We start from the raw sequence: 15,003 nt of genomic DNA, 5'->3' as shown, positions 1-15,003 counted from the left end.
GGGAAGCCCATCCGTTTCCCACTGGAATGCTAGGGCTTATAAACCCCTATCTAACCCCGATTCGGGGCTCAGAATTTGGAGACTGCCTCCTCTGAGCCCGCGCATGTGAATAAAGGCTTACTCCGTTCCCTGAATCGTGTCTTGAGTCTGGCTTTCCGTAACATTTGGTTCCCTGACCGGGAAACGACTCACACGAGCAGGCCGTTTGCCTCCGGTGAAGACGGCTGGGGTCGGCCGGGCGAGCCTGGACTCCAGAGGGAAGCACGTGCCCTGGTGATTTCGGGTCCTGAGGGGCTGGGCCCCCCTTGGCCCCGACCTCGGGCCGTTCCATAACCCGGGCACTCGGGGAGCGGACCAAAGCCTACCTGAAGGCGCCAGATTGGTAAGTGCCCCGGGGACCAGACCCAAATCAGACCCACCTATAAGTGGTGGAAGGAGAGGCTGATCGCCTCTCAGGCCGACCGGCCTCTGGCACGGTTTCCCTGTCGGGAGGGAAAGTGTTAACCTGTGTGATTGAGTGAGTGACTGAATGTGTGGCTCCACAGGCCAGCGGTGTTCCCCCGAGCCTACGGAGTCTGAGTGAGCCCTAACCTGCGGGTCCTCGGTCTGTCATACGGCATAACGGCTGGGAAGCTAACCCGGACTCTACTCGGGCAGCCTTAGCTAAGACAGACCCAAGTCCCTCGCGAGAGGAGAGGCCAGGCGGGCGAAAGTGAAAGTATCCCTGCTGCCTCCGTTTGTCTGCGCCGTTTCGGGAGGGATCATGGGGGGCAGACAGTCTACCGTCTTGATTGCATGTTAAGGAATTTCGACCGGTTCCAGGGCCAGCAGCCCGATATGGATCCGGGGCAATTAGAAATTTTCTGTTCCGCTGAGTGGCCCACGTTCGGGGTAGGCTGGCCTCCTGAAGGAACCCTTGACCTAGACATAATTAGGGCTGTCCATCTCATAGTCACAGGAAGTCCAGGACACCCAAACCAATTCCTCTACATAGAAAAGTGGCAGGAGCTAGCGCAAGAGATGCCCGACTGGCTCCGGAAGGGTGCGGAGGTCAAACCTCGTCACCTAGGCGCTACGGGAGGGCGAGCCAGGGGAGCCCGGAACTGTTGCTCCCGATCAAAGGAAAGGGATGTAACCTGCATCCTAGTTGCCAAATCAGTGGCGAGACCCCCTATCTATCAAGGCCCGCCAGAGGAAGACCCCCCGGTGCAGCCTCCCCCTTACCCAGCTAGGAACTTGGGAGGTCAGGCTGAGGCACCTGAAACACCGCCCCCTTCAGTCTCGCCCCCGGAGCCCGAGGCAACAGCGCCCCCAGAATCTCCTATCGCCTCCCGCTTAAGACACCACCAGTCCCTCCAGATGCCACTGCGGGAGACCCAGGGCCCTCCACGAACAGGGCCTGATGGGACCTTATACCCGGGACCGGTCGTGTTTTACTATCAGCCCTTTACCACGACTGACCTCTTGAACTGGAAACACCACACACCCTAATATTCGGAGAAGCCCCAGGCACTCGTAGACCTAATGGAGTCCATTATGCAAACTCACCGGCCAACGTGGCACGATTGCCGCCAATTGCTCCTAAGCCTTTTTAATACAGAAGAGAGGCGCAGAGTCTTCCAGGAGGTCCAGAGATATCTAGAAGCCAACGCTCCAGTGGGCACAATAGACCCAGCCCAGTACGCTCGGGTGGCAGCCCCAGAGACCCAACCCGACTGGGATCACAACACCGAACAGGGAAGAACAGCCCTGGACCGGTACAGGGAAGCCATCCTCCAGGGGGTCAGAGCTGGGGCCAGAAAACCGACCAATATGTCAAAGGTGGCCAGTGTTGTCCAACGGCCAGATGAATGTCCCGGAGACTTCTTAGAAAGGCTCCTAGAGGCCTACCGGATATACACCCCCTTCAACCCAGAAAGCCCAGATACACGGCTAATGGTAAACACTGCTTTTGTCTCCCAATAGGCCCCTGACATCCGCAAAAAGCTCCTGAAGCTAGAGGGCTTTGCAGGCATGAACATCAGTCAGCTGGTTGAGGTAGCAAATAAAGTCTACAATAATTGGGAGGAGGCCGCTGAGAAGGCAGCCCAGAAAAGATTAGAGAAAAAGGCTGCACTGCTAGCAGCCGCCCTCAGTCAGCCGGCAGCAAAAGGCAAAGGGGGACCGAAAGACCAGAAAGGGCACGCCAAGGTAGAGAGAGACCAATGTGCCTATTGTAAGGAAAGAGGACATTGGAAAAGAGAATGCCCGCACCGGAAAAAGAAGGCTGGTCCGGCGCCCTCTGAGCCGGCGCCCACCATCCTTAGCCTGGCGGGCCTAGACTCAGAATGAGGAAGACCGGGCTCCCTGAATCTAGGCCCCCATGAGCCCATGGTCAAAGCGATTGTTGGGGGCCAGACTCTCTCTTTCTTGGTAGATACCGGGGCAGAGCACTCGGTCGTCACCACCCCTGTAGCTCCCCCATCCGGACGAGAAGTCACCATCGTAGGGGCCACTGGTCAGCCAAGTAGCCCAAAATGCTTCTGCCAGGCCCGAATTGTTGATCTGGGAGGCCACCGGATTAGACATGAGTTCTTATACCTACCTGAATGCCCTGTCCCACTGTTAGGGCGAGACCTCTTATCGAAGCTGGGAGCTCGAATCACCTTCCAGCAGTCAGGGGAGGCCTCGCTGCAAGTGGACGGCCCTAGGCTCATGGCCCTCATTTTGCCACGAGAGGAAGAATACCAGTTGTATTCTGGGGAATCTGGTGACCATGGCCCCAGACCTGAGGCTAGAGACAACCTGCTGCAGGAATTCCCCACGGTCTGGGCCGAGGACAATCCCCCTGGACTAGCCAGAAACCAGGTCCCAGTAATAATTGAACTCAAACCGGGGGCTAAACCGTGCCGCCAGCGACAGTACCCTATCTCAAGGGAGGCCCGCCTAGGAATATCGGAGGTCATCCGAAAGCACCTCCAAGAGGGTATATTGGTCCCCTGTCAATCAACGTGGAATACCCCGCTCCTGCCAATCAAGAAACCTGACAGAACAGGGTACCGTCCAGTGCAGGACCTCCGGGTGGTAAATGAAGCCGTCGTCACACTGCACCCGGTAGTCCCGAACCCATACACCCTACTGAGCCGACTCCCGCCAACCGCCGCCTGGTACACATGCCTAGACTTAAAGGACGCCTTCTTCTGCATCCCGGTAGCTCCAGCCAGCCAACCTATCTTTGCCTTTGAATGGGAAGACCCGCATACGGCGGTAAAGACACAGTTGACATGGACCCAGTTGCCACAGGGATTTAAGAACTCCCCCACGTTATTTGGCGAAGCGCTAGCCCGGGACCTGCAATCTTTCTCAGACGAGGGAAAGGATTTAACTCTACTCCAATATGTTGATGACCTCCTCTTAGCTGCCCCCGACCAGAGCCGATGCCTAGAGGGGACAAGAGCTCTCCTAAAACTGCTAACCCAACAAGGGTACCGAGTCTCACGGAAAAAGGCACAAATCTGCCAACAAGAAGTCAAATATTTAGGGTTCCTAATTTCCCAAGGCAAAAGATCCCTAAATACAGACCGGAAAATGGTCATTACCCGCTTCCCAGCCCCGAGCGGACGAAGACAATTACGTGAGTTCCTGGGAGCAGCCGGCTTTTGCAGAATTTGGATCCCGGGGTTCGCAGCCAGAGCAAGGCCACTCTACCAGGCCCTGCGTGGGCCAGACACCTTACCCCTGGCATGGGGAAAAGAACAGGAACAGGCCTTTGCTCAAATAAAGGACCTCCTTAGTAAAGCCCCAGCTCTGGGCCTACCAGACCCCAGCCGGCCCTTCTATCAACACGTGCATGAAAATGACAAAGTTACTCTGGGGGTCTTAACTCAATCAGCCGGACCTTGGGAGCGCCCAGTGGCTTACCTGTCTAAGCAACTGGATAACGTTGCGGCCGGGTGGCCCCCTTGCTTGAGGGCAGTTGCAGCCGCGGTATCCCTGCTACAAGAAGCGGACAAATTAACTTTGGGGCAGGAGACCACTCTATTCGTTCCCCATAGCATCCATAGCCTCCTGGCAGGACAGGGGCACTGATGGCTGTCCAACCCCAGACTGACACAATATCAGGGCATACTCCAAGAGAATCCTCGGGTCCAGGTAAAGACTGTAAAAAGATTAAACCCTGCAACCTTCCTGCCGACCGAACTAGGGGACCCAGACCACTGCTGCCTAGAGGTTACTGAGGAGGTCTATGCCAGCCGACCAGACCTGCGGGACCAGCCTCTGCCCAATGCTGACGTGACCTATTTCACAGATGGCAGCAGTTATATGAGTGAAGGAGTCCGAGTGGCAGGGTACGCAGTAACCACGCTTGACCAGGTGGTAGAAGCTAAAGCCTTGCCCTCTGGATGGTCGGCCCAGAGAGCGGAACTCTGGGCCTTAATAAGAGCACTGGAGTTGGCCCGAGACCGGAAAGTCAATATCTACACTGACTCCAAGTACGCCTACGCCACCCTGCACATCCACGGGGCCATCTACCGAGAACGTGGGCTGCTGACAGCAGAAGGAAAGGAAATTAAAAACAAGGCAGAAATCCTGCGTCTCCTCGAAGCAGTTTGGGCCCCAACTGCGGTGTCCGTCATCCACTGCAAAGGCCATTCCAAACAAGACACCATACCGGCCCGTGGGAACCAGAAGGCGGACTCGACAGCAAAGGCTGCCGCAGTATGTGGTGAGATGGCAGAAGTACAGCCCTCCCTTCTCGGACCCCTGCTGGGGAACCCCATTAACCGTCGGGACTATGAGCCAGCAGAAATGAAATGGGCCCAACAGGCCGGAGGACAAGAAACCCCCGAGGGAACTTGGAGGTTACCTGATGGGTCCGTATATGTGCCCCAGAGCCAGACCAGCAATTTAGTCAGAAACTGCCACCATCTGACCCACCTGGGTAAGACCTCCCTGGAAAACTTGCTCAAAAGGTATTTCTACTTCCCCAACCTGTCAACCCTGTGCTCAACAGCCTTGGCTCAATGCGTTACCTGCGCAAGGAACAATGCAGCCCCGCATCAAGGGGCCCCACCGGGAGTCCAACACAAGGGGTCCCAGTCCTTCGAGGACCTCCAGATTGACTTTACAGAAGTCAAGACCAGCCGAGGATTTAAGTATCTCCTGGTCCTGATCTGCACCTTTTCGGGTTGGGTAGAAGCCTTCCCCACCAAAACTGAGAAAGCTCGGGAAGTAACCCGAATTCTACTCAGGGAAATTATACCCAGATATGGGCTCCCACTCACCATTGGTAGTGACAATGGCCCGGCGTTCATCGCCCAGGTGGTTCAGGAGGTCGCCCGGCTCCTGCGCATCGACTGGAAGCTACACACGGCCTATCAGCCCCAAAGCTCCGGTAAAGTGGAACGAATGAACCGAACTCTCAAGGAAACCCTAGCTAAGTTCCATCAAGAAACCGGCCTGCTATGGACAGACCTGTTACCACTAGCCTTGCTACGGGTTAGGAATGCCCCGAACCCCTCGGGGTATACTCCCTATGAGTTGGTTTTTGGAAGACCCCCACCTATAACTAGAATAGGAAGTCCCAATGACCTTCGACAGAAGGGGGAGTTACAGCAGACCCAGTACTTACAACAGTTGGGTAAGACCCTAGACAGGATCTATGGGGCCCAATTGGGCCAGGAACCCAAACCCCGAGGGAGGCCAGCACACCCCTTCCGTCCAGGCCAGTATGTATGGGTAAAGGATTGGAAAAAGGAACCACTCCAACCCATTTGGACGGGCCCACATCTAGTACTATTAACCACCCCTACTGCCCTTAAAGTTACAGGAATAACCCCCTGGATCCACTACACTCGAGCCAAGGCAGCAGCAGATCCAGACGAGCCAGGACTTCGGAGCCACCGAACCTCCACCTCGAAGGGAGCCCCCACAGTCCGGCTGAAGAGAACTGAAGGACAGTGGGCCTTCTACCCGAGGGACCAGAGACCTGATCCCACCCCAGAGTAGTGACCAACCATCTTAGTCGGCAACCAAGGCATGATCCCTGCAGAATAGGCGAGCCCTAGATCTCCTCACAGCAGAAAAAGGGGGGACTTGCCTATTCCTAGGCTGGAATCTTAACCCAGAAGGTTAAGGAGCTGAAAGATGGTACGAAGCACTACCGAGAGTCAGGGCAAGGGACATGGAGCTTAGATACCCAAATCTGGCTCTGCTGGCTGGCTCCATTCCTAGGCCCCCTGATATTACTCCTCTTAGGAATAAGTCTAGGACCCTGGCTGCTGCGCACCCTCATTAATAACCTAGAGACCGCGGTCACCAGACGAGCCACTGCTCGAGTGCTGCTCCTCCAGCATCACCGATACCAAAGACTCCCGACCCAACCCCAACAGAGTGACCACCGTGGCTTGTGTGATGATGCTAAGACTCAGGCCAATCTCGTCTAGCATCAAAGGGGGGAATGATAAGGGCAAGATGATTTAAGAGGAACAGCCTAGCCAGAGACCCCTCCCAGGTTAACTGTTAATCATTGCTTATCTGTTCCTGTAGCCCGTTTTCACATCCCTTCCCCCGCCTGGGTAGCACATCAATCTCATCAATCTCCCACCTGAATGCTAATCCCTTCCCCCACCTGGGAAGCACATCCGTTTCCCACTGGAATGCTAGGGCTTATAAACCCCTATCTAACCCCTATTCGGGGCTCAGAATTTAGAGACTGCCTCCTCTGAGCCCGCGCGTGTGAATAAAGGCTTACTCCGTTCCCTGAATCGTGTCTTGAGTCTGGCTTTCCGTAACAAACTCATGTATCCACTCTGATCAAACATACCTAGAGGGGAAAAAAATCGCATAGTCCACTTATGTAGCAGAGAATTCCTGAGAAGATGGATGGATAAAGTAGACAAATAGAGTACATGTTTCCTTCAAACATGAAATGTCAACTTTAATTAATACAATGTTAGATATATACTGTTTCAATTCCAACTGGAGTAACTTGCAATACAGTTCCACTAGGAATTTAGTGTAGATCCCATAGGTTAGGAGCTCATCCCTCCACAAACTGCCCTTTCTTCAGTTGCCAGCCACAAGTTCTAGAGGTCCTTAGCCCACCTGCACTTCTGAAAGACTTGGCTACAAATTCAGGGATTCCTATAACTTCCTCAGCTTTGCTAATTCATTAGAACAACTCAGGAAAGTGCTCTACTTATGATTAGTTTTACAATAAGGGATATATCCCAGAAACAGTCAAAGGAAGACATGTCTAGGAACTTCTAGTCAAGATGGAGGCAAGTGTAAACATGTTTTGCCTCCTCACACAACTACAGAAAAAATTACAACCAGGTCTCAAAGCAAATAACACCAAGAACCATCAGAAAATTGAGCTGTATGAAAGTCTGACAACAAAGGATTTAAAGAAGCCACATTCATCCAGATGGGTAGGAGGGGTAGAGACATGGAGATGGGCAGAGAGGCATGGAGAGGCAGCAGAAGGGGTGGTCCCAAATTCACTTGTGGTGGAGGGATTGGATACCTTAGGAGCAAGGGATCCCAGCCCTAAGCAGATGACACACCACAAGGTCGAGTGTGGGGTTCCAGTGTGAGGAAGATAAATCTCCATAACTTCTAGCTATAAAAACCAGTGGGGGTTGGGGCTGTGGAAGAACTGCTGGATTTTCAGATAGCTCTGCTTATAGTGGCCACACAGACTCAGAACTTAGGCAGACCCACCTCCTCTGGGATTCAGCACCAGGGCAACAGCCGGAAGGGCACCAGTCATAATCAGGGAGTAAATGAAGTGACTGGAAACAAGCAAGTGCCAGGCAAACCTTCAGAAGCCAGAGAGCCACACTGTCCCCTCTCCATGTCCCTCCCCTCCACAGAGCTACAGAATGGTGAAGCAGGTTGCCCCACCCTGGTGATTACCTAAGGTTCCACCCCACGCAATTTAATGACACGTTTTTCTACAATAGGCCACACTACGAAAGCAAGGAGTCAGAGCAACTCTACCTAGTACACAGACGCAGACACAGGGAGGTTGCCAAGTTGAGAAGACAAGGAAATATGGCCCAAATGATAGAACAGAACAAAACTCCAGAAAAAGAACAAACAAAACAGAGATAGCCAACCTATCAGATGTAGAGTTCAAAACACTGGTTATCAGGATGCTCAAATAACTCACTGAGTACAGCAATACCATAAAAAGACCCAGGAAAAAATGAAGATTATATTAAGTGAAATAAAGGAAAGTCTACAGGGAACCAACAATGGAGAGGATGAAGCCAAGATTCATATCAACAATTTAGAACATAAGGAAGAAATAAGCATTCAACCAGAACAGCAAGAAGAAAAAAGAATTTTAAAAAATGATGGTAAGGAGCTTCTAGGATATCTCTGAAAGTACCAACATCAGAATCATAAAGATGCCAGAGGAGAAGACAAAGAACAAGAAATTGAAAACTTATTTGAAAAAATAATGAAAAAAAACTTCCCTAATCTGACAAAGGAAATAGGCATACAAGTCCAGGAAGCCCAGAGAGTCCCAATCAAGTTAGACTCAAAGAGGAACCCACCAAGACACATCATAATTAAAATGCCAAAGGTTAAAAATAAAGAGAGAATCGGAAAAGTAGCAAGAGAAAAGCAGAGAGTTACCTACAAAAGAGTTCCCATAAGACTGTCAGCTGATTTCTCAAAAGAAACTTTTTAAGCAAGAAGGGGCTGGCAAGAAGTATACAAAAGGATGAAAAGCAAGGACCTACAACCCAGACTACTCTATTCAGCAAAGCTATCATTTAGAATGGAAGGACAGATAAAGTGCTTCCCAGATAAGGTAAAGCTAAAGGAGTTCATCATCATTAAGCCATTATTACATGAAATGTTAAAGGGACTTAAGAAAAAGAAGTAGATCAAAACTATGATGAAGAAAAAAAATGGCAACAAATTCACAACTATCAACAACTAAATCTAAAAAACATACTAAGCAAACAAGCAGAACAGTAACAGAATCATAGATATGGAGATCATTTGAAGGGTTATTAGCTGGAGGGAGAAGGGAAAAATGGGGGAAAAGGTGCAGGGATTAAGAAGCATAATTGGTAGGTACAAAATAGACAGGGGGATGTTAAGAAAAGTACAGGAAATGGAGGAGCCAAAGAACTTACATGACCCATAGACATGAACTAACAGGGGTGGACTGCTGGAGGGAATGGGGGTACTGGGTGGAGGGTGACAAGGGAGAAAATTAAGACAACTGTAATATCATAATCAATAAAATATATTTTTAAACAAGACATGTCTAGGGTGAAGTCTGGTAGGGAATGCCGAACTTCTCCAGATGGAATCCAGGTGAGTCACCCACCAGCACATCAATGTGTTCACCAACCAGGAAGATCTCCTGAGTTTCAGTGTCCAGATTTTTTATTGGGGTTTCATTAAGTGGGCATGATTGATTGAGTAAATCATTGACCAAGTGATTGAACTCAATCTCTAGCCCCCTTTGCCTCCCTGGAGGTCGGGCTGATTCAAAGTCCCAACTATCTAATCCTCTAGTCACATTTTTGGTCTTTCCAGTGACCAGGTCCCATCCCAAGGCTATAAAGATCTACCGTAAGTCACTCCAATAGCATAACAAAGACACTTCTCTCACTTGGAAATTTCCAAGGTTTTTGAATCTCTCTGCTAAGAACCAGGGACACAGACTAGATATAGCTTTATTATACAATAGTTTATATTTATTTATATTGTGTTAAATACTATAAGAGTTTGGTCACTCACTTCTCATAGTGGGTTACTGGCTGAGATAACATGAGCTGGCTTTTAGGAATGGAAATTCCAAGGGCTTGAGAGTACAGGTAAAGCAATTCAGGATAAAAATTTTTTAAATCTCATTGTTTTAATATGACATACTGGTAAAAAAAAAAAAAAGAAAAGAAAGAAAGAAAGTAAAGTATTATGTTTGACTGAAATGAGAGTTTGTGTGAAAGATAAGGTGTGAAAGGCACCTGGAGCTCAACAGTACAGGATTGTGAATACCAGACTAATGACTTGAAAGTTTATCCTGTTGACAGGAGGTTTTCTGAGGCATAAATGACATAAATCAGTATTTTAGGAAAATCAGGCTGACAGCAGTATGTAGCTTGAATTATAAGATAAAAATATGGGAAGATATTAGAGAGTGTGAAAGTATAATTTTAAAAGAGAATAATTTTTTTTTTATCTTCACCAGAGGACTTTTTTTCACTGCTTTTAGAGAGAGAGCAAGAGAGAGAGAGAGAAACATGGATGTGAGAGAGAAGCATCATTGATTGCCTCTTGTAAGCACCTAGACCAGGGATTAACACCCAGATGAGAAATTGCACTGTCCAGATCAGGAATCATGTGCATCCTGACCAGGGGTCACATGCATCAGAACTGAGAATAAAGCATGCAACCCAGGAATGTGACCTGACTGGGAATAAAACCCACATCCTTTTGGCTATCGGATGACACTCCAATCAACTGAGCCACACTGGCCAGGGTATAAAAAGACTATAATTTTTGGCCTGGGCCAGTGTAGCTCAGTTGGTGGGAATGTTGTCTCTGAACAAAAGGTTTGCCAGTTCACTTTCCAGTCAGGGAACATGCCCAGGTTGTGGGCTCAACCCGCTGGGCTCTAATCAATAGTAAATATTAAGTACATGAAAGTATATGCCCTAAAAAAAATGGAATAATCCTGGAGAGGAGGAATTTGTTAGACATTAAAGAAACATTTTTTGGTCTTGTTTCTGAATTTTGGATAATATTTCTTGATAGTCCACCTTATAATCATAAAAGGTTCTGGAGATTAGTCTTGATAACATAATCTTAAAAGCTGGGCTTGTAAATTATATTTGAACCTGATTCATTTATGTGTATGGTTTTCACAGATTAAGAGCCATACCGGTTCCTTCATGGTAGACTTAACAAATGAAATGAGGTTTATTCTCTAATATGACATTCCACTATAGTCCTGGTTGGGCAATTCATTTGTTTAATTGTATGTTGATAGGTAGTTGTGTAATAGGGTGCCCAAGCCAGATAGCTGGGGAGTGAGGGAGACTCCAATCTGGGAGAATACTTGATCCACCAGAGTCAGCACCTCCCCCAGAATGGCAGGGAGTCATGTCCCCTGACTGGGAATCAAACTGGCAACCATTTGGTTTGCAGGCTGGCTCAATCCACTGAGCCATACCAGCCAGGACTAAAAAAACTTTTAATAAACAAAATTAACCAAGGGAAATTTATACTTCTATATTGATTGGGAAGTTCTTGCTATATAAAGCATACCAAAAATTTTTCATTTAAATTTTTTTTATTTTTTATTTTTTAATAAGGTAAAAGAACAAATCTTTGTGATTGACAAAGGGCTCTCTGGGAAACCACTAAGACAGTGTAAGTGTAAAAGATATCACAAGAGTTTTTTAAAAAAATATGGGCTCTGATTTTAGAGATGCTTTAAAAATATAGGCTCTGATCTCCTCTATCAGAGATGTGGTCACTTGATTAAGGGTCATTTTGCCTTCAATCAATTAATGATTATAGTTTGGCTGCCTATTAATTAAAGTGTCAATAAGATAATTTAAAATAAACATATAAGGTAACACAACTGCAGAGACTCTTAGCTTTTTCAGAAGTGAGACATTAAAAAATAAAGTACAAGTTCTGGTGAAGATAGAGGTGTAGGTAGATATGCTTTGTCTTCTCACACAACCAAAAAAAGGAAACCACCAATTTAAAAACAAAAAAACAATCAGAACTGCCAGAAAATTGAACTCTATGGAAGTCCGACAACCAAGGAGTTAAAGAAGAAACAATCATCCACACAGGTAGGAGGGGCAGAGATGGGCAGCCAGGGCAAAGAGGATGCAAGACAAGGTGGCAGCTGGCAGACAAAGTGGGCCTATGTTCCAGTGTAGATAAAGTAGGAAGAACAGTCAGAGAGCAAGACAGACTGCGAAACCCAGGGTTCTAGCACAAGTAACATAAAGCCTCAGAACCTCTGGCTGTAGAAATCTGTGGGGGTTGCAGTGGCAGGAGAAAGTGCTAGCTTCTTGAAAGTGGGGTGAGAGCTGAGCAAATGATATTGTTCCCTCTCTGACCTCTCCCCGACATACAGTGCCACAACTCAGGAAGTGGCTTACCTTACCCTGGCAAATACCTAAGGCTCCACCCCTTAAAATATAATAGGTGTGCCAAGACAAAGAAATATTGCTCAAATGAAAGAACAGATCAAAACTCCAGAAAAAGAACTAAAGTGATGAAGAGATAGCCAACTTATGAGATGCAGAGTTCAAAACACTGGCAATCAGGATAAACACAGAAATGATTGAGTATGGTGACAAAATAAAGGAAGAAGTGAAAGATATACTAAGTGAAATAAAGCAAAATACACAGAGAACCAACAGTTCCCAACAGAAGGGAAGGAAACTGGGACCGAAATCAGTGATTTGGAATAAAAGGAAGAAATAAACATCCAACTGAAACAGAATGAAGAAAGAAAAATTCAAAAAAGATGAGGAGAGGCTTAGGAACCTCTGGAACAAATTGAAATGTTCCAACATTCAAATCATAGGGGTGTCGGAAGAAGAGGAAGAGCAAGAAATTGAAAACTTATTTGAACAAATAATGAAAGAAAATTCCCCCAACCTGGCAAAAGAACTAGACATACAAGTCCAGGAAGCTCAGAGAGCTCCAAACAAGTTGGACCCAAGGAGGAACACACCAAGACACATCATAATTAAAATGCCAAATATTAAAGATAAAGAATCTTAAAAGCAGCAAGAGAAAAGTAGAGAGTTACCTACAAAGGATTACCTACCCATAAAACTATCAGCTGATTTCTCAAAAGAAAACTTGCAGGCTAGAAGGGATTGGCAAGAAGTATTCAAAGAGATGAAAAGTATGGACTTACGTCCAAGATTACTCTATCCAGGAAAGCTCATTTAGAATGGAAGGGCAGAGAAAGTGCTTCCCAGATAAGGTCAAGGTAAAGGAGTTCATCATCACCAAACCCTTATTATAAGAAATGTTAAAGGGGCTTTCCTTAGAAAAAGATGATCAAAACTATGAACAGTAAAATGACACCAAACTCACAACTATCAACAACTGAAACTAAAAACAAAAACAAACTAAGCAAACAACTAGAACAAGAACAGAATCACAGAAATGGAGATTACATGAAGGGATCTCAGTGAGGAGGAAGAAGGGGGATAATGGGGCAAAGGTTCAGGGATTAAGAAGCATAATTGATAGGTACAAAATAGACAGGGAGAGGTTAAGAATAATATAGGAAATGGAGGACTCAAAGAACATATATGTACGACCCATGGACATGAACTAAGAGGGGATGGAATGCTGGAGGGAATGGGGGTACCAGGCGGAGGGAGATAAAGGGGAAAAAAAGAATGGGACAACTGTAATTGCATAATCAATAAAATATACTTTAAAAAAGTAAAGTACAGCACAAAGCACAAGTGTTATTTCGGTGCGATAACAAACCTCTCCTTTTTGAGCAGAAGGTAAAAATTAACTTCATTTCTTGCAGAAATAGAAAAATCCATCCTAAAATTCACATGGAATCTCAAGGGATCTCAATAGTCAAAACAAGATTGAAAAAGCAGAACAAAGTTGGAGGACTGATATTTCCTGATTTCAAAACTTGCTACAAAGCTACAATAATCAAAACAATGTGTTATTGGCATAAAGATAGACATATAGACTAATAGAATAAAATAGAGTGCCCCAAAATAAACCATCGCTTACATACTTAAATGATTTTTGACAAGTACGCCAAATCATTCAATAGGGAAAGGCTAACTTTACAACAAATGGTGCTGGGAAAACTGAATACCTATACACAAAAAAGTGAAGTTGGACCTTATCATATACAAAAATTAACTCAAAAAAATAAAAACCTGAGAGCTAAGATATGGTAGAAAGCTTAATGACAGTATATTTGAGAATAATGCCATTGATTTACACCAAAAGCACAGACAACAAAAAAAATAAATTGCACTATATCAAAATTTTAAGCATCTGTGAATCAAAAAACAATCAACAAAATGAAAAGGCAACCAATGGAATGTAAGAAAATATCTGCAAATCATATATCTAAAGGGCAAATATCCAGAATATATAAAGAACTTCCGTAACTTGCCCTGGCTGGTGTGGCTTACGGGATTTGAGTGCCGGCCTGTGATTCAAAGGGTCACCAATTTGATTCCCAGTCAGGGCACATACCTCTGTTGTGGGCCAAGTCCCCAGTTGGAGGCACACAAAAGGTAACCACACATTGATGTTTCTCTCCCTCTCTTTCTGTCTTCCTTCCCCTCTGTCTAAAAATAAATAAATAAAATCTAAAAAAAAATCCCAACCTTCTGCAACTCAACAAGAACAAAAACAATCCAATTTTTAAAAATGGGCAAAAAATGTGAATAGATATTTCTCCAAAGAAGATATACAAATTGCCAACAAGAATATGAAAAGATCCTTGACCTCACTGATCATTAGAGAAATTCAAATGAAAAATAAAAACCAGTATGATATCATCTCACATCCAGGAGGATGGTTGGTATCTAAACCAAACAAACCAAGCAATACAAAACCAAACAAACAAACAAAAAATGCTTGGCAAGAATGTAGAGAAATTGGAAGACTTGTGTACTGTTGGTGGTAAAGTAAAATGGAGCAGCTGCCTTGGAAAACAGTATGGTGGTACTTCAAAAAGTTGAAAATAGAATTCCCATATGATTCAGCAACCTGAGTTATGGTCTATGATCTGAGTATATAACCAAACGGATTGAACACAGGGTCTCAGAGAGATATTTATAAAACCATTTTTATAGCATCATTATTCACAATAGCCAAAAGGTAGAAGCAATTTGAATTTTTGTCAATGGAGGAACTGATAAATTGTGGCGCACACACACACACACACACACACACACACACACACACGAAATTTAGTCTGAAAAAGGGAGGGAAATTCTGACACACACTACGACATAGATG

Source organism: Pteronotus mesoamericanus, unplaced genomic scaffold (genome assembly GCF_021234165.1).
Source record: "Pteronotus mesoamericanus isolate MK-2021 breed Mesoamerican mustached bat unplaced genomic scaffold, CSHL_Meso_final scaffold_21, whole genome shotgun sequence".
Classification (NCBI taxonomy): domain Eukaryota; kingdom Metazoa; phylum Chordata; class Mammalia; order Chiroptera; family Mormoopidae; genus Pteronotus; species Pteronotus mesoamericanus.
Note: the sequence above shows the minus strand (reverse complement) of the source record.